Consider the following 26676-nt stretch of genomic DNA (forward strand, 5'->3'; position numbering starts at 1 on the left):
AAAGAAAGAAAGAAAGAAAGAAAGAAAGAAAGAAAGAAAGAAAGAAAAGAAAGAAAAGAAAAGGAATTCCTTTTCCAAGTAGCTAATGGAGTACATATTTTTTCTGTGACTTAAGAAAGACATTCAAAAAAAAGTTCAGAAATATTTTTTAAACTGCTATCCTCTTAAAAATAGTCACAAATCTATCTACTCTGCTAGTATATTCTAAAATATATTCCATTATCTGAGCATTAAGCTCCTTTGTATCTGCCTTATTATTCTAAAAAGAAAATAAGTAACAGTTCTTCAGATAAACATTTGCTAGCAGAGTTATGGGTAGAAATTATATATATGTGTGTGTGTAGTCTGCATACCTTTATATGTGTGTATGTATATATATATATATATATACATACACACAGAAGTACATACATGTATATAGTTAGGTAAGTATATATATTACATATATAGAAATCAACAGGAAATATTGAAGAAAATCTGAAAAGAGTTAATATTTTTAATATTTAAGGTATTATTAAAGAATATATACAACTCTCTAAAGAAAAATTAAATATTGAACCAATTTAAAAATAAGTATGTATGTTTAAATATGTCTACAGTAATATTCACCATAAACACTATATGTATGAGATATCCCATATGTGTTAGAATGGCTACTGTCAAAAAGACAAGAAATGACAGGTGTTGGTGAGGATGTGGAGGAAAGGAAACCTCTCGTGCAGTGTTGATGGGAATGCAAACTGCTGAAGCCACTGTGGAAATGGTATGGAGGTTCCAAAAAATTAAAAAATAGAGCCGTATGATCCGGCGATCCCACTTCTGGGTATACATCCAAAGAAAACAAAAGCAATTCAAAAAGATATATGCACATTCATGTTCATTGCAGTGTTATTTACTGTAGTCAAAATATGGAAACAACGTAAGTGTCTAATGACAAATTAATGGATAAAGAAATTGTAGTGTGTGTGTATGTGTGTATACATATTGTAATATATATGGTAATATTATCCAGCCATAAAAAATGGAATCTTGTCATTTGTGACAACATGGATGAACAGTGAAACCATCGTGCTAAGCAAAACAACTCAGAGAAAGACAAATATGATCTTTTATATATGGAATCTTAAAAAAAAGAAAAGACAAGAAAAGCTCTTGGGTACAGAAAGCAGATTGGTCATTGTCACAGGGGATGGAGAGTGAGTGAAATGGGTGAAAGAAGTCCAAATGTACAAATTTCTAGTTATAAAATAAATAAGTCATTGAGATGTAACATACAGCACAGTGACTATAGTTAATAATATTGTATGGCATACTTGAAATGTGCTAAGAGAATAGATCCTAAAAATCCTCACAACAGGAAAAAAAATCTGTAACTACATGAGGTAACGGATATTAACTAGACTTACTGTGGTGATCATTTCACAGTATATGCATTTATCCAGTCATTAGTTGTACACCTGAAACTAACATTATATGGAAATTATACCTCAATAAAATATAATAATAAACTAAGGTTAAGAGTTGTCTGTCATACTGTGCACAGGTCTGGGAAGGAGAGTACATGGAAGGTGGGGTAGGGAGAGATATTTAAAATGAAATGAAAAAATAAAAGAAAACTAAATGTCTACAGTAATATTTAATACAGATGCTGTATTAGTTCCTACAGACAGTGGAACAAAGTATCACAAAGTGGGTGGATTACAACAATCTAACTGACAAATGATTCTCTCCCAGTTTTAGAGGTCAGGAGACCAAAGTCAAAGTGTTGATAGAGTCCGCTCCCTGTGGGGGGCTGGAGGAGAGAGTCATTCTTGCCTCTTCCAGCTTCTGGTGGCGTTTGCATTCCCTGGCTTGTGGCTCTCTCTCTCCCTGTTCACATGACTTTCTTTTCATGTGTCTTCTGTGTATGCCCATCTTGTAAAGATACTTGTCATTGGGTTTGGATCCCACTTGGATAATCCAGGATGACCTTCCCTTCTCAAGATCCTGAAATTAATTACATCTACAAAGAGCCTTATTCCAAATAAGGTAACAGTCACAGGATTCAGGGATTGGGACATGGACATATTTGTTTGAGGGCCACCATTCAACCCATTCCAGATGCCGGTGTGTGTTACTGTGGTAAAATGATCTCTGGGAAAATATGTTTTTGAATCATTCTGTGCTTTGTTGCCCTCAGTAGGATTCGTATTGTGAGGAAATGGGTCATTCTGAAGTAAATAAATGGTTTAACTTTTTTTTAAACATAGTATTTACCACATTTACTTGTCCACAAAAATATATTTTAAATATTTTATTTATTTATTTGAGAGAGAGAGAATGAGAGAGAGAGAACACCTGAGAGGGGATAGGGTCTGAGGATGAAGCAGACTCCCTGCCGAGCAGGGAGCCCAATGTGGGACTCGATCCAGGGACTCCAGGATCATGACCTGAGCCGAAGGCAGTCGCTTAACCAACTGAGCCATCCAGGCGCCCCAGTGATATCATCTTACCTAGTTAAATAATTTTAATGAGTGGAAGCATTTTTCTGAAAGGATGTCAGTTGACAATATAAAGTACTGTTGTAATTGATTATTTTGAATATAATCACTACACTGCAGGAAGTCCCTAATACAGTTTATTCCCACAGGACAAAAATAATCAAAACAAAGTTTTTTTTTAAGTAGCTTATAACCAGCTTCCCCTGTTTTATCCCAACCCCTCTAGTTTTATGAGATGACAAAACTTTAAGAGCTATTCCTTCACCAAAGTTTTCTAGTGAAAAGAAGAAATTCCAAGTGGAACAAAATCCGTGTGCAGAAACGAAGAATTAAATAAAGAGTAGCGTGTTTGGGTGTTCATGTGTGTGTGTGTGTGCACATGTATGTGTGTTCATGGAACGATACTGTAGAAGGAGCTGGTATGAAAGACCTGCAGATAAGACTACAAGAGGTAGGCAGTGTTCATTTGATCACACAGCTGGTATCCATGAAAGTGGGCTGGAGACTTAACCTTCAGAATGTTTTTCAAATGGAATGTGCCACAAATTAGAGGTAAATGACATCTGTGTGGCTGGTTGTAAGCAAGATTTTCTTTAAATAAAATAAATTGTAATGGTACATACCAGTTTGTCACAAAAAGATAGTTGGTTTTTGAAACCTTTGTTTCATGATAGATGATGATGATGATAGATATATGATAGATCTGTGCAGATAATTACATGATTATGTGTGTTTATATTGTCTAGTAGCACCAAATATATTTCCTACTGTTCTAATGAACAAGAGTTTGGGAACCAACATTATAGAAAGTTGGGAAAAAAAAAATGTTTACCAGTAGTTTATTACACTCTGCTTCTCATTTACATTCATTAAATTAAAAATCAGTGTGTGGGAGAATCACATGCAATTAGATAGCAAAAGAACAATAGCAATCATGTATCTACCATCCCCAATTTTAAACTGATGAGATAGAAGCTAGGCCCGAGATGCCAATGTCTGTCCAAGGTCACACAAGTGACAAGAGAGCTGTGATCCAAGTTCAGGGCATGTCCCCAGTTTTCTGGTTGCTGCTATTCTACCAGTTACCTCCATTTTCAAATCTTCAAAACTAACTAAAAAGCTGCCAGAGTTGGGGGGAAACATCCCGTTTGCTACCTATAACATGCAAAAATGTATTTTTAAAAAATAATGGCAGAGCTGGGGCGCCTGGGTGGCTCAGTTGGTTAAGCGACTGCCTTCGGCTCAGGTCATGATCCTGGAGTCCCTGGATCGAGTCCCGCATCAGGCTCCCTGCTCGGCGAGGAGCCTGCTTCTCCCTCTGACCCTCCCCCCTCTCATGTACTCTCTCTCTGTCTCATTCTCGCTCTCTCAAATAAATAAATACATCTTTAAAAAAAATAATGGCAGAGCATACATATACTTCATACAATGGGTGTTCATTTTAATTCTAGAAATTGCATGTTCCCGTGACCATTTTTATGCTACCTCGTTAGTCGATGTTCTGAGCACTGTTGTAACTATGAGTCCTGTATCCAAAGGTGCCATTCTGTGCACAAAGCTGAGCTAGTGTGGTTGAAGCAATAATTTAAGTGATGATACCAGACTGGTATGATTGTAGCAAGTGTAATGAATTATCTTTTTTCCTATGGGCAACAACTTGACCCTAGCAACTAACACAATCCATCACCTGCTGGCAGGAGACCAAGAGCAGAAGGAGAAGTGATTGGAAAGGATATCATCAGCTCAGGAGTTTTGTGCTTAGTAAAATACGGAAGAATTAAAGTAGACTCTCAAAATAAATAGTATTTCTGCAAACCAAGGTCTGATTTTATACAATAAAAGAGAAAATAGATTATAATAGGATCTATTTTATAGCAACTAAAAGTGACCTATAACTAGGAGAAAAATGTGTTTTCAAGGATTTTTTTTTACAGTAAATAATACATTGCTTAAGATTCAGAAATATCTCCCTAGACTATAATAATTTTCTTAAAGATAAGACAAATAGTAAAAATATGTATGTGGTGTTTAAAATTTGTAAATTTTGATGTAGGAATATTTTATTTTTATTTAATGTGAAAAAATTGAATGTAGAAAGTAGCTATTTTTGTATACACTCAAGACAATATTTCCTATTATAAATGTACCTTTTGTGTGTAATATGTTTGTGTTGCTCAGTGTAATTACAAAGCCAGAAGAAAGTGGATAGAGAAGAGTAGAGTAAATAAGATTGCAGAAAATACTTTTATTGTATTAAATTTTAAAAATGTTTCTAAAATTCAGAAAACTTCAAAGATTAACAGTAAAAAGGCTGACCTCATCACAAAGATATTACCAACTACTATTCTATGTATTTACTTCACAGTTTTTGAAGATTCATTGCTTTTGCCACTTGCTGTATTGATGAAGTACACATCGTTATTGAATGTGTTTTTATTTAATATTTACGATGTAATATCTTGCACTTGTTCTGGAACTTTCTTTTTTGCCTTATCTTGTTTATATAATCTAATATATGCAGGGAGTTCAATCATTTGAACAGCTTAATAGAACTCCATCATAAGCGTGCACAAAGAGTAACTTAGTTTTGTCACCCCTTCATACTGATTTAGGTTGTTCTTAATTTGTCAGAACAGCAAATAAAGCATGCGGGCTTGTCTCCACTTGCACTGAGGTAAGAGATCCTCCATGGTGAATGCTCAGGCTGCTACCCACTCTCCGAGCCGTAGTCCATTATGTTAAGTAGGTATGTCCAGACCGTTGGTTGGCAAAAGGTATTCCATTCAGGCTAAACTCTCACCAGACTTGCACAGATATTTCTGTTCTCTCACACCCATGCCATACTCATTGGTCTTTAATATTTTGCCATTATGATAGGGTAAACAAATACTATCTCATTTAATTCACAGTCCAACAATCATTAGTGAGAACATCTCTTTGCAAATTTAGTCACCGTTTAGTTTTCTATGAATATCCTGTTGAAATACTTTGCCTAACTTCCTATTAATTTGGTCCTTATTTTATGGCTGTATAAGGATTTTTTAAAATACTCTAGGGGCGCCTGGGTGCCTTAGTCGGTTAAATGTCTGACTCTTGGTTTCAGCTCAGGTCATGATCTCAGGGTCCTGAGATCGAGCCCCAAATAGTGCTCCATGCTCAGCACATAGTCGGCTTGAGATTCTTTCCCTTGCTCTCCGCCCCTCCCCCGCCTCAAGCTTGTGTGCATGCACATTCTCTCTCTCAAATGAAGTAAGTACGGAAATAAATAGTATCTTTAAAAAAATACTCTAGATAACATCAGTCAGATATGTCAGGCTAAATATCATATTTTTTAAGCTTTTATAGTGGTTTTCTTGTAAATTACATAGCTTTAATTTTTGGTTAATTTTCCTTTTGTATGATGTATGGGTTTAGAAAATATCTTTTTTTTTTTTACTTTACTACACAAAGGATGATTATAAGTAGTTTCTTTTATTATTATTATTATTATTATTATTATTATTATTATTATTATTATTATGTTATGTTAAGAAAATATCTTACTCCAATTTGGTATGTTCCTTTTTACTCTTTGTTAAATAAGGAATGTTATCTTGACTAGGTGGTTAATAAGTTGAAAATGTTTTCTTTTTTTTTTTTTCTTGTGTGTCTAAGAACATTTTGTTGTTCAACTTTTACAATTAGTTTTGTATTTTGGAATAATGTGGAGATGTTACAGATAACACAGAGAGTTTCTGTAATTCCTCCACCTAGCTTTCCCTAAGGTTAATGGCGGGGGTGGGGGCATATTTCAAACTAAGAAAACAGCATGGGTACATTACTATGATCTAAAATCTAGACTCTATTCAAATCGGACTCATTTTCCCACTAATATCCCTTTTCTGTTCCACATTCCAATCCAGAATACCACACCATACTCAGTCATCATGACTCCTTACTCTCCATGACAGTTTCTCAATCTGACTTTTCATCCCCTTGACAGTTTTGCAAATTTCTTGTAGGTCGTGCCTCAATTTGGGTTTGTCTGATTTTTTTCTCATTGTTGGACTATGGTTATGGATTATGGGAAAGGAAATGACAAAGGAAAGTGCCTGATATCAGAAGATCTATGTTAACACTGTGACTTATTATAGACCAACTGATTAAGTTGGTCACTTGGTTAAGGTGGTGTCTGCCGGGTTTCTCCACTGAGAAATCATTATTTTTGCTTTCCATACTCTATTTTTTGAAAGCAAGTCACTAAGCCCAGCCTAAATGCCGGGGGGGGGGGGGGGGGAGTGGATTCAGCCCATCTCCTGGAGTGGGGGAGAGTATTTACATGTATGTTGTGAAATGCTTCTCTACAGAAGATTTGTTCCTTCTGCCCCATTTATTTCTATACTCAATAAATTATTTATATCACTATAGACACATGGTTATTTCTTTGGGTTATAATTCTATACTGTTTCTGTGTATTTTGTTGCTCAAATTGGTTTAGCTTTGACCATTAAAAATGCCTTCAGGTTTGCTCCTACATCTTTTTGACATGTGGACCTCCTGTTTTTACACATGTTCTTATTTTTGACACTATTAGATGTTCCAAGCTCATGTTATATTTCCCCTGTACTGACCCTTGAATCAGCCATTTCTCTGAGATACAGTAGTCCCTCTTATAGGAGAATGATATTTGAAAATTGAGTTCTGGGGACCAGGTAATTGTCACTACCAAGATGTCACTGTCTAGACCCTCTCTTGCTGCTCAATTTTAGTCTGTTAATTATATTAATAAAATTTTCAATGTTAAACTATCTATGCATATGGAGCCTCAACTTAATCCTCTGAGCTCTTTGTGACTTATATTTCTTATACATAAAAGTATGATAATAGTATCTTCCTCATAGACTTGCTCTGAGTAATAAATGAAATTATATATTCAAAGTATGTAGAAGTATTCCTGCTACATAGTAAGTACTCCTTTAGTTTTACCTATAATTATTGTAAACCCTAACATAGATATATGGCAGGTACATCATAGAATTCAGTTTGTAATTATTTTATTAGTTTATGCCAATGTAATATAAACATCACATATATATATATATATATAAATATATATATATATATAAAATCTGTGGATTTCTCAAACTCTCTATGTAGGGGCACCTGGGTGGCTCAGTTGTTAAGTGAATGCCTTTGGCTCAGGTCATGATCCTGGAGTCCCAGGATCAAGTCTGGCATCAGGCTCCCTGTTTATCAGGGAGTCTGCTTCTCCCTCTGACCTTTCCCATTTTCATGCTCTCTCTCTCTCATTCTCTCTCTCTCTCAAATAAATAAATAAAATCTTAAAAAAAAACCTCTCTATGTAATTGATTTATTTTAAATATATATATTTTGAGACTATGATCTAGGGACATGAGGTTTGATGGATTTTATAGATGCTGATGGACTATATCTGAATTATTAAGTAATGTGTTTAATAGAACCACTAATGCTATTTCCCTTAAATAATATTTTCTCAGATACAGTATTTTCTTTGGTATATACTTTATCAGCTATCACATTGCTATAACACTTCTCTTTTGATTTATTTTTATTTTGTATGTTATATTTTCCTAAGGCTTATAATCTTTCTTTTTTTTTTTAAGATTTTTTATTTATTTATTTGAGAGAGAGAATGAGATAGAGAGCATGAGAGGGGGGAGGGTCAGAGAGAGAGGCAGACTCCCTGATGAGCAGGGAGCCCGACGTGGGACTCGATCCCGGGACTCCAGGATCATGACCTGAGCCGAAGGCAGTCACTTAACCAACTGAGCCACCCAGGTGCCAGGCTTATAATCTTTCTGAGCTAGATTTGTATTAGGTTTTATTTATAAAAAAATTATCATTGTTCCTCTATTCATTTGCCATGTCTGACCATGTCTGTGATCAAATATATGGTCTCAAAATTAGCAATTTTTGTCACTAGGATTTAATTTTGTAATCTTAATTCATGCTAATTACTTTGTTCTTACTAACTTTGCCTAATTCCTTGCTTCCTGTTAGAATAATATCCATGTGTTAGTACCTTAGGTTGCTCTAACAAAATTCCACAGACTTAGTGTCTTAAACAATACACATTTGTTTCTCACAGTTCTACAGGCTGGGAGTCCAAGATCTAGATGCCACTAACTCACTTCCTGGCCAGAGCCCCCTTCCTGGTTTGTAGAAGGTCATTTTCTTTCCTTCCATGCCTGCACATGGAATGGTGTCTTTCTCCTCTCTCTCTCTCTGTCTCTCTCTGTCTCTGACTTTTCTTACATAAAACCACTAATCCCATCATGAGAGCTCCACCTTCATGACCTCATCTAGCTCTAATTACCACCTACAGGATCTACCTCCTAATTCTGGCACATCAAGGGTTAGGGCTTCAACATGTGGATTTTGTGGGGGAAATAATTCAGTCTGTAGCTATCTGTTTTCTTCATTTTGATTTCTCTTTTTCTAGTTTAACATAAGCTATATTTCTATTAATTGGTTCTCCTTAGATTATATATATATATATATATATATATATTTAAATCCTAGTCTGAAATTAATTGATATGCCTATTTTCTCAGAGAAACATGAGCTTCCTAGAAAGTTTTCACAGAATTCATCTCCCTTATTATTTTTGACTAATCTTGTACTATATGTTTTTAAACTTCCAAATTTTTCATTATTGCTGGATATATTTAATACATTCTTAGATGTACCAACTCGGTAACAACTGATTTGTTCACTACTGTTTCTTCCCCTACTCCTTTTTTTGTTTGTTTGTTTATTAAAGTATGTTCTCTTCACTATTTATTTCAGTATAATTACAGGAATATGAAATTTCTTATTTGCATAATTTACTCAACATGGTAGTTTGGATGATGTGTTAGTTGGTTCTGGAATTCTAAATTAAAATTTCATTTTCAGGGGATGGTTTTTCCTCATCCTCCATGTATCCTCATGTTTTCTTCATTGCCACAGGTGGTCTCTGCATTTGACAAGTCTGTAATTACTCTTGTTCTTTTTGTGTAGTTATTTGGTTTTTACTTTCTGGTAGCATTTTTTTAAATGAAACATTTAATTGAAATGCAACACACAAGGTTACAGCCCAATGATTTTCTCATAATGTACGCATACGTATTCATCTTCATGATGAAGATACCAAAGATAATCAGATCACAAAATCCTGTTGTTCGGCCTTCAGATCAGTACCTGAAAGGGCACCCCCGCCCTGACTTCCAAAACTATAAATTAATTCTTCCTGTTTATCACCTTAACATATAGGGAAACATACCATTTTTTCGTCTGTTTGTTTTCTTTTCTTTTATGCCTGGTGTATTTCATTGCTCATGTGTTTGTTCATGACTGTATGGTATACTCATTAATTTAGTCTCCATAATGGTTTTCCATTTTAAGAATATACTACAGCTTAATTATTCATTCTACTAGTATATTTGGTTATATATTAGTTTTTCTTTGTGTTTTAAATAGAAAATAACTGACCATAATTGAAAAATAATATTATTCTGATGCAGAGAAAAGGTCAATACATGATAGGCATCTATTCATCTTTCTCATCTATCAGAGAAGGCAAAGGTGTGTTGACATGAGCTTAGAATACTCTGTCAAATTTTGGTGTACCAGGCAAAGTGGATTTAAGGCTGATCAATCCTATCTATTATTTGGTGGTGGAAGGTGGATGTAGAAATGGCCATATAGAGACAGAGTCTCTGTAAAACATAAATTTATAAGTTCCCATTAAGAAACTTTATTATAAGCACCTAGCTACTGTGTTTCAGTAGAACCATAGTTTAGCATTATTTTGTTGTTGTGTGGATGAATGAGGTGTAAATAGTTTGAGGTGAAATTTTTTATCTTCTTCACTTTTGTTGTGTTTGATTTATACAGCCTTAGTTGTCCCTTATGTTTACTTTCTGTTGAAAAATATATGGAAGCAAATCAGACTAAATAAAGTGTATGAGGGCCAAAACTTTGACAGTTTCTTATTTAGATAGAGGATTTTCTTTGTTGAACTTGTAGGGCTAGTATCCAGGAGAGAAGGACCCACAAGAGGAAAACTGAATTTTATTCCTCTCAATCTCTTGTTTGAGATTCCCTCTGCCTACTGTTGAAATGCATTGTTTTGTCATGGCTGGGCTTATGGGCACAAAGCTGAAAAAGAAAGAACTGGTGATTAATCAATTCACATAGAAAATACTCTAAATTTTCAAATTATTTATAAAAAAATACTTTTGTGATCTGGGCTTGAGATACTTTATTAACTGTCAACATCATGGGTCTGCAGCTGAGACTATTTGCCTCAATCCATTATCTCATGAAGGGTGGTTGTCGCAGGCTCCACTAACATTTTCACAGGCATTTAATTAGATGTCTGTGGCTATATTTATTCCATTCAATGGAACTCTTTCAAAAGATGTTGATGTTTGAGATAATTTTTAAAGTTACATAATGTTATTGTCAAAATAAGTGTATCTGGTCATAGTATTTGCAGAGAGCAACATACTAACAGATATCCTTAAGCTAGTTACAAAGATTTTATTTCTTTTCTCAAAATAATATTATAATTTTTCTAATTTCATATTTGGTTTTAATTTCTTGAGTCAGCAATAGGCTCAAATATTACTGAATGTTTTTGATGTATTTTAAAAATTATGGGTCAGTCCAGAAATTTCTGAAGGTGAAAGTAGAAAGTATCAGACCTAAGGAAAAAATAGCAACAAAAAAGCAGTATTTGTAGACAAAAACACATCTAGAAAAAAGTCTGCAATCATGGGAGTGAGGTCAAGAAGTAGTGAGCTCAGAGAGTTGAAAGATGCTGAAAAGATATTTGAGACTTTTTTTGGAGTGAGGAAAATCAATTTACAGTACAGAAGTCTGTTAGCCTCTTCACCACTGAGGCTACACAGTAGTTTTTGTCTGGATGGTAAAGCAATGGTAGAGGGACTATAAATGCACAGGACTACAAAGACAGGTTGGTATTCACTCCCCAGGCAAAAAGCCTGTCATCCCAGCAAAGAAGAAATCAATATAACCTACTTCATATCCCAGTGACAAACACTGGGAGAAGGATAAGTGAACATAACAGGGAGTTAAATGATGATTCTTAAACACAAAGTTGAGCAAATCACCCTCCATCACCCAATTTTTGAGTAAAGTCAGCAGCATGAAAGAAACACTAAACTCAATATGAAGAAGAACTAATACCTGAAGAAAACAGATTTGATAAAGGAAACAGAAGACTCTGGTATGATTAAAATTTGTATCTTAAAAATAATTCATTGTTTCCTGAGATTAAGAATTCCTCATATCAGTGAGGTCATATGATACATGTCTTTCTCTGATTGACTTATTTCGCTCAGCATAACACCTTCCAGTTCCATCCATGCCATTGCAAATGGCAAGATTTCATTCCTTTTGATGGCTGCATAATATTCCATTTTATATATATACCACTTCTTCTTTATCCATTCATCTGTCAATGGACATCTTGGCTCTTTCCACAGTTTGGCTATTGTGGACATTGCTGCTATAAACATCGGGGTGCACGTACCCCTTCGGATCCCTACATTTGTATCTTTGGGGTAAATACCCAGTAGTGCAATTGCTGGATCATATGGGTAGCTCTATTTTCAACTTTTTGAGGAACCCCCATACTGTTTTCCAGAGTGGTTGCACCAGCTTGCATTCCCACAAGCAGTGTAGAAGGGTTCCCCTTTCTCCGCATCCTTGCCAACATCTGTCGTTTCCTGACTTGTTAATTTTAGCCATTCTGACTGGTGTGAGGTGGTATCTCATTGAGGTTTTGATTTGGATTTCCCTGATGCCGAGTGATGTTGAGCACTTTTTCATGGGTCTGTTGGCCATTTGGTTGTCTTCTTTGGAAAAATGTCTGTTCATGTCTTTTGCCCATTTCTTGATTGTATTCTTTGTTCTTTGGGTGTTGAGTTTGATAAATTCTTTATAGATTTTGGATACTAGCCCTTTATCTGATATGTCATTTGCAAATATCTTCTCCCATTCTGTCGGTTGTCTTTTGGTTTTGTTGACTGTTTCCTTTGCTTTGCAAAAACTTTTTATCTTGATGAAGTCCCAATAGTTCATTTTTGCCTTTGCTTCCCTGTGAGGGTTGCTGGAGTGGGGGTGGGGTGGGAGGGATGGGGTGGCTGGGTGATAGACACTGGGAAGGGTATGTGCTATGGTGAGCACTGTGAATTGTGCAAGACTGTTGAATCACAGTTCTGTACCTCTGAAACAAATAATGCAATATATGTTAAGAAAAAAAAAAAAGAAGAAGAAGATAGCAGGAGGGGAAGAATGAAGGGGGGGAAATCAGAGGGGGGGATGAACCATGAGAGATGATGGACTCTGAAAAACAAACTGAGGGTTCTAGAGGGGAGGGGGGTGGGAGGATGGGTTAGCCTGGTGATGGGTATTAAAGAGGGCACATTCTGCATGGAGCACTGGGTGTTATGCACAAACAATGAATCATGGAACACTACATCAAAAACTAATGATGTAAAGTATGGTGATTAACATAACAATAAAAAAATAATTCATGCTACATATTAAAGAAATTTGAACAAAAACCAAAGGAAAATTTGCACATTGCAAATTTAGCCCTTTGATATTAAAAAATGATAAAATTTAATGGATGAACAGAGTAGCCAAATAGATATAGGAGCAAAGACAATTAGTAATAGTGATTATTATTACTATTGAGTAGTTCACATAAAGCAAAGATGTAACATAACACAAAGCATACATGATAGATAATACATCTACCTGAAGACATGAACTTCAGAGTAAAAGTGCATATGATATATATACCCCTGTGTAGAACTAGTAATCAATGCATACCAGCACATAAACACCAAATAGGAATTTAAAATGACAATTCTATGTGATTTAGTCAGGCAAGTGACAGGTAGTACAACCTCATATGTTGTCTATTTCTAAGAGAATGTAAGCTCTTATTATATCCAGAAACAGTTAAATATTCTTAATTATATATGTTAATATTTAAGGGAAAACACTAGTCAAACTGAAAAAATACATTATTTCTGAAGTAACATGGGGGAAGAGGGATGCTAATTATCAATAAACTCAAAACAGCACAAGCAAAAAGTGAAGTGGATGTCAAATGAAATATAAAATATCAGGAAAGATACGCTAACTCTAGCTTGTGGTTACATTAATTCCCCTTTTAAAAGATAAGCATTGATTTCGATAAAAATAAAAATCTAACTATTTTCCATATGTCTGGATGTACTGTAAATCATACAAAAAGGTGGTAAGTAGAAGAATGAAAAAGACATACAAAAGCAAAGACCAACAACAGGAGTAAATAGACCTAAATGTAGAGAAAGTATAACTCAAGATTAAAAACATCAAAAGGAATGGATAAATATATTTCGTATTGATAAATTTTTTTATTCCTGCAAGATGACATAATAATCAGAATCTTAAATTCCTTCAACGTCAGAGCTTTCAATCACAGATAGGAAAAATAAAACTAGAGAGAAATTGAGAAATTGAGAAATTGTTAGTGAGAAGAAGGAGCTCTAATATATCTCCTCAAGAAAAGACAAATTAGATTAAAAATAAGTACAGGCTTGCATATACATTATGGATGGAGTTTTGATGTTATTACTTCCATACTTTTACTTGGTATTATTTAGTATTTGCTGTTAATACTCTTGTCAACATTACAGAGCAAGTTTTAGAGAAAAGTACAGTCAAAGAAAACAATGCACTTTGAAGTAAAAACTAATTGTTGGCACAAAAAGGAAAATAAAACTGAAATTGTTTATGAAAAAATAAAAAAAATAGAAGTGGGAAAATGAGCAGAGTTACAAAAAGCATTTTTGGAAAATGTAATGAAATATGTACAACATTATGCCAACTAATTTGAGAATCTGAGTAAAATGAATCATTATGCAATGACCCCAAACGAAGCAGTCAATTTAACTAGAGCCATAATTATAGACAAATGCTGATATTAGCCAAAGATATTCTCCCTGGAAAAGTGTGTTAAGCTCACAGTTTTCCAAGCTAAGTTTGAAAAAAAAAAAAAATAGATCAGTTCCTGGCTAAAACTTGTCACACAACAAAGAAGACGAAACAAAAAGAAATTTCTTAACTTTTGACTTCAACTATGACCCCAACCTGAAAAGCAGAGATACTTTGTAAGCAGAGAAATCTGAAGCAATTTCATTTTAGATAGCTGCAAAAATTCTTGATCATTTATGATGGCGAGATGGAGGAATATTTCCCCCCAACTTTTGTGGTGCCCTATTGCATACATTGAAGCAAATGAATGATAACTAAAGTGGGAAGTGAGCAAGGGGCATTTCCAGATGATAGGCAAGTAGTGGGGGATGCTTAGTAGTTGCGCAGTTAAAGCCAAATGCCCTAGTTGAGGATCAATGGGAGAGGATATGGGGAGATGGGCTCCTTCCCTGGCAGACACCAGGAACTGGATCCTGGCCAACATCTGTATACTTCTACTGTGGATGAAGAAGAACCAGAAAAACTCATCTCACTGATCTAGGCACATGGCAAGAAGGAAGCTGTTGCGGGCGCCTGGGTAGCTCAGTTGGTTAAGCGACTGCCTTCGGCTCAGGTCATGATCCTGGAATCCCTGGATCGAGTCCCGCATTGGGCTCCCTGCTTGGCAGGGAGCCTGCTTCTCCCTCTGACCCTCCCCCCTCTCATGTGCTCTCTGTCTCTCTCATTCTCTCTGTCTCAAATAAATAAATAAAATCTTTAAAAAAAAAAAAAAAAGAAGGAAGCTGTTGCTTGGAGTCATAGTTGAAGAGAGTGTCTCGCAGGAGAGAATCACCAGCCAGCACCACATATCTGTCCTAAGCAGGTGGTACAGACAAACCAGACTGAGATCAAAGCAGTTGGGAACTGATGACGGAAATCTGTGGCTTATTCAAGTTTGTTTTTGAATCTGTTTTGAGGGTCCAGATGATACAAATGCAAACAAGCACAAGGAGGCCTGAAAACCCAGGGCTTGAGTGGGGTTTCCAAGGAGAACTAGTGCTGAAAGATTACAGAAAAATATGAAGATCAACACAAGGACTGAATTATATATATTGAGGTACATACCAAGAGTCCTTAGAGTCAGCAAATGGGAAAATTAAAACCAGAGCAACTTTAAAGGTGTCTTAATCAAGTGTGCCTAAAACATCTCAAGGAAAGCACGAAACTCTGAAAAAATAAATAAAACATTTAATCCTAGAAATTAAAATTATGCAGTCATTTATTTTAAGAACTGTTCTAGACATTATATAGAAGCATGGCTTTTTCAATACCTGGGGCTACTATGCAATTTTAATTCCTTGAAAACTGAGCACTGTCAACTACACATTGTTTTTATATGTTGCTTGTTTTCCTTTGTTTCGGTGAATATCACCATATTACAGTCCCATGAAAACCATATGAAGTCTATATGAGGGCATGTAGGGAATACGAGAATCTGCAGATTTCCATTTCCCATTTGCAGAATCCCTTAGAATGTACTGGCAGTATGCATTGCTCAATGACATTTAAGTTTCAGAAATGTCACATATCTTTATTTTTCAAAATCAAAGCAAATGTGGCTTTGAGTGAGAAGTCCAATCTTCCTCTTTTTTCTGAGGCATGGAGATGCTGTCCATGAAGGCCAGGACAGGAGCACCCTACACCCCCATGCCCCAGAGTCCAACAGACTTAAATATGTCTCATGTCTTTGATGCTGCTTAACAACTTTTCATTGGTGTTGAATGATGTCACTTCCTAGTGTGTGCTTTATGCTGTTGGGGCAAGGTAGGATTCTCTTGCTCAGTCTTGGGGTTGGAAGTGGGTGGGATGAGAAAAGCCAGGGTGGACAATATAATCGCATCTTCCCCAGGCCCTATTCCTGCACCATCAGCCGGGCCCAGGTCTTTGTCCCTGGATAACAGCATCATCGTCATTGGTCAGCTCTCCCAAAGCCTCATCCTTGTGCTCCATCTTTGCTTCTCCTGCCTTTTATTTCACAAGATTAATGGTTTGTGGAGAACTTCTTGTCAGTTCAAATTCATGGACCCCTTAAGACCTTGGATTTAGGAAAGGTCATGCTTTAGAAATACAATAGCTAGTTGTCCATCTCTGAAAAATGAATGACACCTTTTTTCTGAAAGGAATAGGGCTATCTAGGGGCTCAGTTGGTTAGGCGGCTGCCTTCGGCTCAGGTCATGGTCCTGGAGTCCCGGGATCAAGTCCCACATCGGGCTCCCTGCTCAGTGGGGAGTCTGCTTCTCCCTCTGATCCTCCCCCTCTCATGCTCTCTGTCTCCCATTCTCTCAGATAAATAAATAAAATCTTTAAAAAAAAAAAAAGGAATAGGGCTATCTATTTGATTAGTCATACTTGCTACATTAAATTTTCAATTGCTCCTCTTAAAAAAAAAAGAAAGAAAAAAGATCTCTACAATGGAAACGAAAATCTTATGCACTAGAAGATAAATATTTCCAAATGTATTATTTTCCTAGATGGTTAAAATAGTTGATAAATGCTTTTTTTTTTAATGCACACATATATACACCATGAATTTCATGACAGTCTAAAGTTGATATGTTCAGCAATAATAGTATAGTGTACAAAGTATTGAATAATGCAATATGCTAAAATTACTTCCATTTTCTGAATGATAAATCCAATTTAATTAAGTCTGACTTTGAATTCTGTGGACTTCAAATGAGTTTTTAAAAATATCTTCCAATTGCTCTCCAACCCTTACTTAGCATGCCATATTTTGAATGCTTTGTTCCTAAAGAATATCAAGTTTATTATCCAACGCATTTTTCTGAAAAGAAGAAATTTTTTCTCACTAAATCACTCTAAGCAAAGATCATTTTTCAAGCTAATAAAGACTTAGGATTTTTCAAATAATGCTTAAGGAAACACCAAAGGAAAGAGCAGTAAATACCCGTCCATGTGTAGAACATTATTGAATGCAAATTAGCATTCACTAGATATTCATAAAGATAGCATTTTATACATGAATATACACCAACCAGCTTAAAAACCCATTATTCAAAGGAGGACTTGTCACATCAGACTGAATTGTAATTTCAAGGAATGCCAGACAGTTACTAATAGATTGTGTTGTTGAGAATGATATGTTTTCAGAATTACTTGTAGCAAAAAAAAGTAGGTTATAGAGAGTCATTGCATGACCTTAAAATCTAACAACCTCTTCTAGAATCATTTTTATTAGGTTGAGATGAAATCACTGCTCATCAAGAACGTATTCTCCATTGAAATTTAGGCGCAGGGTCATTAACAAAGTTAATGAAAACACTCACAGAGACTCCGGATGTTCTCATTGTGGAATAATTCAGATTGAATGATGCATCACGAGATTTGTTAATTATAGAAAAACCTAAAAATATATAACTATCAAAGTACCATTTAATCATGACTCTAAAATTTAAATGTCTAAAATATCAGAATCTTTCCTTTTATAAAGAAACACAAGAGCACAACACAAAGCATATTGGGTTAGGAGCCATAGACCTGAATTTTCATCTTCTTCTGCTGTTCAACAGGGTAATAGATATAATTTGATCATGATGTGATTGGGACATACTATGTGCCAACAATCTTTTAATGTAATAAGTTAGGCACTTTATAGCCATATTTTACTACATTCTATCAACAGCACCATATGACAGTATCATTCCCATTGTATAGAAGAAGAGACAAGCTGAGAAAGATTCAAATTTACCCCAAGGTTATCCAACTTTTGAAGAAGGAAGCTCATCACCCCTCAGGGCTTATCTGAGCTTCCTGTCCTCAGCAAACTGAGATGACAATACATCTCTCAAAAATTGTTAGGAGAATAAATGAGATCATATATCTGATAGCACCTTGGAACACATGCAAGATGCATCAAATTGTAGATTTCATATGATAGATACTGTATTCTTAAAACCATAAGGTTCAAAATGGATCAGAAAATAAAGCTTAATCACAGTATTAATTAGACAAGGCATGGAAGGGAGCTTCAGATAGTAAAAAAGTGCTGATCTTTGAACCCCTCCCAACAGGGCTCACACCTCTTCTCCCATGTTAGCTGAAGAGCTGAGTCCTGGGGCAGGGAAAGGAACTCCATCAAGGGACCAGCAAGAATTGAGAAACAAGGTTGACCTATGAGATACCAAACAACAAGCAACCTGTATGGATTAAAGGAGAAAGATAGTCATAAAAAGGGACAGACTAACTCTCAGTTTAGCAACACAGGAATGAAAATTGACAGCTGATCTTAATAAATGTAAAAAAAGACATATCCATCAGAAGAGCTTGGCCAGCCCCAAAGGCACAGTAAGTGGAGGGTCATGGAGACCAAAGTGGTCCTTGGAACTCATGTTCTGGTAGGGACAAGGAAATACCAAATGGGGGCCCCTCAGCATGGCAGGCCTCTCTCGGTTTGATGCATGATGCAACAATATTGGTAAAACTCATATTTGTTTTGATTTCAAGTCTACTATGGTATCACAATTCCAAATAGGGATGAACACCTTGGGCTTGGGCTTGCAATCAGATACCCTGGAAAGAATTCTGGTTCAAATCCCCACTAGCTGCCTCGCCTTTCTTTACTCAAGTGTTCAAATCACAAATATCTGTTTCTTATTTGCAAACCAAGGATAGTAATAACTTTTCCATAAGGCTGTTTTTAGTATTTAATGAGAGAATTTATTCAAGGTTCAGCTAACTCCATGACATACAGAAAAAATAATTTCATAAGAGGATGTCCCTTTCTCACACCAAAAAATTGTACCAAGCAACTCTTCGAAGATTAATTAGGCTTCTTGTGTGCATCTGTCTACCTTCAGATGGAGACTGTGATAGCATACAAACACCATTTATATTTCTTCCCGAAAATTTCTAAACTGCAGGAAAATCCAGTACTTTGAGTTTACAAACCAGCTTAAAGAACTTTAAAATTGATTACAGTGAAATTCCCGAAGTGAATACAATGATCAATTCCTTGTATGCTCTCTTGTGACCTCTACAAATGATGCTGTATTTCAAAGTTTAAGGGATGATGAAGGTACATGAAGATATTTCTGATGTGTCACACAAATTCCTCAATAAATGTAATAGCCATAGTTATAAGTACAACAAAATGGGTCTCCACAACTCTACCCCAACCTCTAACCTTATATGGGAGTGGAAATGGCTGTGCTCATGGCAGGTAAGAGTATGCCTCTAGATGGGCCATATCTGTGGCTAGGTTTAAGCCCACATTGGTCCATCCTCTGCATCCTGATTGCCCAGAAGCTACCCGCAGTTCTTGTTCTAGAAGGGCTGTTCTCTTCCTTCTGTGACCTCTCTTAACCAAGGCACACTTGGTACATCTGTAGAAGGACAGAGAAATTGGCTCTAATTTAGAAAGATCTGTTCTACGACCTGGTTGAAAACTCTGACCTGAAGGGATAAAGCTACGTTGATTATTGTCATAGATAACAATATCAGTACCATGATATAATTTAGCACTTTAAAGCTGAAGAAGAATCTGTCTTTCCTAGGTCTTTTTTATTAGCTGAGATTGCTTTTTTTTTTTTTTTTTTTTTTTTTTTTTTTAGGGAATGGCTTTGCTCAATTCCTTTAGAGGAAAAAACTAGCTGGCTCTGAGATGTGCTTGAAAAGAAAGTGGGTCTTTTGTCTCTACCATGACTATTCCAAAAGACCCACAATTTGGGGTCTCTGCTAGTGCACTGCATTGGAAAACAGGGTACCTTTTGAAATATGTTTAACATTTGTGGGTTCACTTCCTTGTTTTAAAATGAGAGGTTAGAAGATAAGAGTTATGGTTACTTCAGCAAAACATCCTAGAAATTTCTGACTTATCACAAATGAGATATGGCGGCACCCTCAAATAGCACTGTCAAGTGTAAGACCGCAGACCCCTAATCTATCTGGCCTATCTGTTAAGGTATCACCATTATTTAGGAGTAATCATTAAAATCAGTGAGGAAAACTGGGGTTTTTACATTGGAGTTGCCCTTCTTCTTCATCATAAATAAAGCATGTTTAGGAAATATCATTTTATGACAATATTCCACGAATGGGAAGGATAGCTGTGTTTGGCACAAGTCTTTTAATTAGAAATGTAACCTTCATTTTTCCTATAATATATACTTTAAGACCAGCAACCTTGGAATATTTTTACTGGGCAGAATATTGTAAAAACTGTGTTTCTACAAAACCTCATTCCTAAAATTATTAATGTACTTAGAAAAAGATTATTTAGATCTAATGATTACTTTTGATTTTCTGACAACAGTTTCACTCATTAATTAGTATCAATAATTGAGATTAGATGAAGAAAACAAATCAATAATTCCCCAAGAGGATTTAGTTTTTGTCGCATTACCAGGTTTCTGTCAAATATCGATTTTTCTCCAATTAATTGTTGGCAGTGTGTATGGGATACCAAATTCCACCAGAAATAGTTTGGAATGATTTGAGAGTTCTAAATCAGAATGTTCTTTCTCTTTTGAATTTTCTATGGCTAGAACATGATCTAAGGGGAAAGTTTTCTTCTCTGTCTTTGGGCTTCTAATTGAAAGGTCATGTTAGGAGTAATAACCCCTGCAAATTAGTAAGTATGTAAGCAAGCAGTAAGTAAATAAGTAGGTAAGTAGATAAATAAACAAATCTTGATATAGATATATACATGCACATCTATAAATAGATGAATAGATAGTACATAGATGATAGATGAGATAGAAAGATAGATGATAGATGATAGATGAGATAGATAGATGATAGATAGATAGGTGATAGATAAATAGATGATAGATAGATGATAGATAGATATAGATAGATAGATAGATAAATAGATGATAGATGATAGATAGATGATAGATAGGTACTGGATAGATACAGTGCTTAAACAAATTTGCTATATATATCAGGGGTTTTTTTTTGTGCATTGGATTTCATTGAACACATATACCCCAATTTATATACTAGTTTCCAGTTTCCAGTTTGAAGCTATAACAACTAAAACTGCTATGAATATCCTTCTACAAGTTTTCAGTGGACATGAAGCCTGATTTTTTTTCTTTTTTTTATAACTACATATCCAGAAGTTGACTTTCAAGCTCACAGGGTGTCCATATACTTAGCTGTAGTGGGTACTGAAAAACATTTTCCAGTTTAACTTTTCAGCAATGGAACAGGTTTCCAATAGTTCTACCCTCCTACCAGCACTTGGTATGGTCAGTTTGTGTGTGTGTGTGTGTGTGTGTGTGTGTTTAAAGTAAACTCTACCCCCAGTGTGGGGCTTGAATTCATGACCCCAGATCAAGAGTTGAATGCTTTACTGACTGAGCCAGCCAGGAGCCCCTGGTCAGTGTTTTAATTTTAGTTATTTTATTTGGTGGATCGTGGTATTTAAAAGTGTTTGCCTTGCATTTCTCTGAAAACTAATGATGGTGAGCATCTTTGCATTTATTCATTCAACATTTTGATATTCTCCTTATGAAATGCCTATTCAAGAGTTATAGAATTTTTCCTCTTCTTTTTTGAATTTGGTTATCTCTCTTTACAAATTATTTGTAGGGGTCCTTTCTAGAGTCTATGCATCATTTTATCAAGTATGCAGATATGGAGTATGAATATCTTCTCTCAATCTATGGTTTGTATTAGTTTTTCTTTCTTAGAAGTATTTTGCTGAACAAAGTCTTATTTTTAATCCAGGGAAATTTATAATTTAAAAAAAAAAGTTAGTTTTCTTCTACATACTCTTCCAAAATCATTACTTCTCTCAATTTCATGAGAAAATTTTCTTTCGTTTTCTTTTAGAAACTTGGTTGTTTAAGGTTGGTGATTTCTCACAAATTAACTATTTTACATGCTTAAGTTAAGGTTTATGATTTGTTTTTCTTCCATCTGGATATCCAACTGCCCTAGCATCAATTATTGAAGACGGTATCTTTCTCCCTACTGAAATGCAGTGAAGTCTTTGTCTTAAATCAAATAACCAAACAAGTATAAGTCTATCTCTGGACTCTTTATTCCAATGCATTGGCCTCTTTGTCTATTTTTTCATCACCATAATACTTTCTTGATTACTTAAGCTTTATATTAAGTGTTGACATATGGGAGATCGAGTCTTTATGTTTTGTTCTTCAAATTTGCCCCTCCTAATATAGATCATTTTTGTTTTCATATACATTTAAGAATCAGCTCATCAATTTACATACACACACACACACACATACACACACACACATCCCTGCTGGAATTGTCTAGGTAGAAATTGCAATAAATCAATAGATCAATTTGAGGAGATGCTGAGTTGTAATACTGTGTTTTCATCCTATGAACATAATACATTTCTCTATTTAGGTCTTCTTTAATTTCTTTAAATGGTGTGTAGTTTTCAGTGTAGAGGGATTATAAATTATAAATTAGATTTATCCCCAAGTAGCTGCATTTTTGATACTATTATAAGTGACATTTTAAAATGCATTATTTTTATCATAGGAGTACAATTTATATTAGTATGTTGACTCTGGATCCAGGAAGCTTGTAAAATCACTTACTATGCATACTGATTTGTAGTTTTGTACATTATTTTATACTTTTCCATATGCATAAACAACATCATCTAGTGAAAAATATCTGCTTTATTGAAACTTCTCCAATTTTGTACCTTGTACCTGCCATATTGAGTTGGATGGAACATCGCAAAACAATAAATATCAACAGGGATAGTGGACATTTTGTCTTGTTCCCAGATTCAGGGGGAAAATTTTTACTATTTTGTTATTTGGTAAAATACTAGCTCCAGAAGGTTTTTTTTTCTTTATTCATAGGTTTCACAAAAATCTTTGGAGAAAATGGTGTTATATATCAGTATAATAATAAAACACATTTTGTGATATAGAATCTATAATCATCTATATAACATACAATTGCAAAGAACTGTATTAAAATGACATTATTTATAAAGTATCACAACTGTGAAAATTACCATAAAGACAAGGAAATAGATTTCATTAAACTTCATTTTCTTATTCAAAATTGCATTTGGGTTCTTGTAAATGGCTTTTCTTTCATTACACTCATTCTTTTTCTTTTTTCTTTTTTTTGTTATTGAAGTATATTTAACATACAGTGTTGTATTAGTTTCAGGTAAACAATATAATGATTCAACAATTCTATACATTACTCAGTGGTCATCACAATAAGTGTACTCTTAAACCCCTTTTGTCTGTTTCACCCATCCCCTCACCCACGTCCCCTTTGGCAAACATCAGCTTGTTCTCTGTATTTAAGAGTCTGGATTTTCGTTTGTTTGTGTCTTTTTGCTTGGTTGTTTGTTCATTTGTCTTGTTTTAAATTCCATATTTGAGTGAATTCATATGGTATTTGCATATCTCTGTCTTATTTCACTTAGCATTATACTCTCTAGATCCATCCATGTTGCAAATGGTAAGATCTCGTTCATTTTTATGGTTGAGTAATATTTCATTGTGTATATAAATATACCACATCTTTATCCATTCATCTATCCATGATCATGGGTTGCTTCCATATCTTGACTATTGTAAATAATGGTGCAATAAACATAGAGGTGCATATATCTTTTCAAATTAGTGGGTTTTGTTGTTGTTGTTGTTTGTTTTGCTTTCATTGGGTAATTCCACTCCTGAGTGGAATTACGGGATCATATGGTAATTCTATTTTTAATTGTTTTCCACAATGGTTTTACCAATTAATTCCCACCAATGGTGCATAGGGGTTCATTTTTCTCCACATCTTTAGCAACATTTGTTATTTCTTGTCTTTTTAATTCCAGCCATTCTGACAGGTGTATGGTGATACCTCACTGTGGTTTTGATTTGCATTTCCCTGATGATCAGTGATATTGATCTTTTCATGTGTCTATTGACTAGCTCTAGAGGGTTTTGTGTAAATAGTTTTTTATCATACTTAGGGAATTTTCTTCTATTCATAGTTTGCTGAGAATTTTTTTATTGCTAATTTTCAAAATTTTATCAAATGATTTTTTTCTACATCTATTGACTTGAACATATGTTTCTCCCCTCTATTTGCTTAAACTGGTGAATCACATTAATTTTTGGTATGTTATACTAAACTTGCATTCCTGGGGTACAGCTTTACATGATAATATTTTACTTTTCATATAGTTTTTGATTCAATAGGCTATCTTTGCCACCATTTTTTTTGCATCCAAGTTTAGAAGGATCTTGACCTGGAATGTTCCTTTCTTTTGATGTCTTTTTCAGGTTTTAGAATTCATCTGGCATCATTAATGAGTTGGGGAGAAGTTTCTCTTCATTTTTATTCTCTGGAAGAATTTGCATAACATTGTTATTGTTTCTTTCTTAAATGTTTGGAAGAAGTCATCAAAGGAATTATCAGACCTGAACTTTTCTGATGAGAATGTTTTCCATCACTGATTCACTATCTTTAAGGATGGCTCAACTTTTTAAATTCATCATATGCCAATTTGGGAAAGTTTTGTTTTTCAAGGAAATTTGTCAGTTTCATATAAAATTGGCATAGAATTGTTCATAGTATCATTTGTTTATGGTGTTTAATATTTGGAGTGATGTTAATTAGTGTTTCATCGTTTCCTCAGTTGTTCAGCATTTCTCAATTTGATTCACCTTGTCAAAGAATCCAACTGTCTTTTTGTTACTTTCCATTACTATGTCTCTTTCCTACTTTTTATGTCTCTTTAAAAAATATCTTGCTATTAGGGGTACCTATTTGGCTTTGCTGGTTAAGTGATCAACTCTTGATCTCAGCTCAGGTATTGATCTCAGGGTCATGAGTTTAAGCCCTGTGTTGCACTCCACACCAGGCATGGAACATAAAAAATAAAATAAAATAAAAAAAAATCTTGCTATTAGATTCTTATTTTTATTTCTTTGCTTCTTTGTTTTTGGAATTTCCATGTTCTTACTGTTCTTTTATTAGCTCCTTTAAAAATTCATTATTAATTTTTTATCTTAATTCCAGTATAGTTAACATACAATGTGACATTAATTTCAGGTACTATATTGTGACTCAACAATTCCATATAATACCCAGTGCTCATCAGAAGTGCCCTCCTTGGGGCATCTGGATGGCTAAGTCAGTTAAGTGTCCAACTCTTGATTTCGTCTCAGGTCATGATCTCACAGTCTTGGAATCCGGCACTGTGTCTGGCTCCACACTCATCAAGGAGTCTCCTTGCAATTCTCTCTCCCTCTCTCTGTGCCCCCCAACTCTCCCTCTCTCTCTTTAAAAATAAATAAATCTTCTTTTCTTTGTTTTATTTATTCATTTTTAAATTTAAATTCAATTAATTAACACATAATGTATTATTGGTTTCAGAGGTAGAGATCAGTGATTAATCAGTCCTATATAATACTCAGTGCTCATTACATCATGTGCCCTCCTTAATGTCTATCACTCAGTTACCCCATCCCCCCACCTCCCTCCACTCCAGCAACCCTCAGTTTGTTTCCTATGATTAAGAGTCTTTTATGGTTTGTCACCCTCTCTGGTTTCATCTTGTTTTATTTTTTCCTCTCTTCCACTCTGATCCTCTGTTTTGTTTCTTAAATTTCACATATCCGTGAGATCATATAATTGTCTTTCTCTGATTGACTTATTTCGCTCAGCATAATACCCTCTAGTTCCATCCAAGTCATTGCAAATGGCAAGATTTCATTTTTGATGGCTGTGTAATACTTCATTGTGTGTATATCTATATACCAAATCTTCTTATCCATTCATCTGCTGATGGACATCTGGGCTCTTTCCATAATTTGGCTATTGTGAACATTACTGCTATAAACATTTGGGGTGTAGGTGTCCTTTGGATCACTACATTTGTATCTTTGGAGTAAATGCCCAGTAGTGCAATTGCTGGGTCGTAAGGTAGCTCCATTTTCAACTTTATAAGGAACCTCCATACTATCTAAAATAAGTAAATAAATCTTTAAAAAAAAAGTTCCTTCCTTAATCCCCATCATCTATTTAACCCATCCCCCACTCCCCTCCCCTCTGATAACCATCAGTTTATTCTCTGTAGTTAAGGGTCTATTTCTTGGTTTGTCTCTCTGTTTCTCTCTGTTTCTCTCTCTCTCTTTTTTTTTTTTACCAATACATGTCTGTAAAA

This window comes from Mirounga leonina, unplaced genomic scaffold, assembly GCF_011800145.1.
Source record: "Mirounga leonina isolate KUSES-001 unplaced genomic scaffold, KU_Mleo_1.0 Mir_199, whole genome shotgun sequence".
NCBI lineage: Eukaryota > Metazoa > Chordata > Mammalia > Carnivora > Phocidae > Mirounga > Mirounga leonina.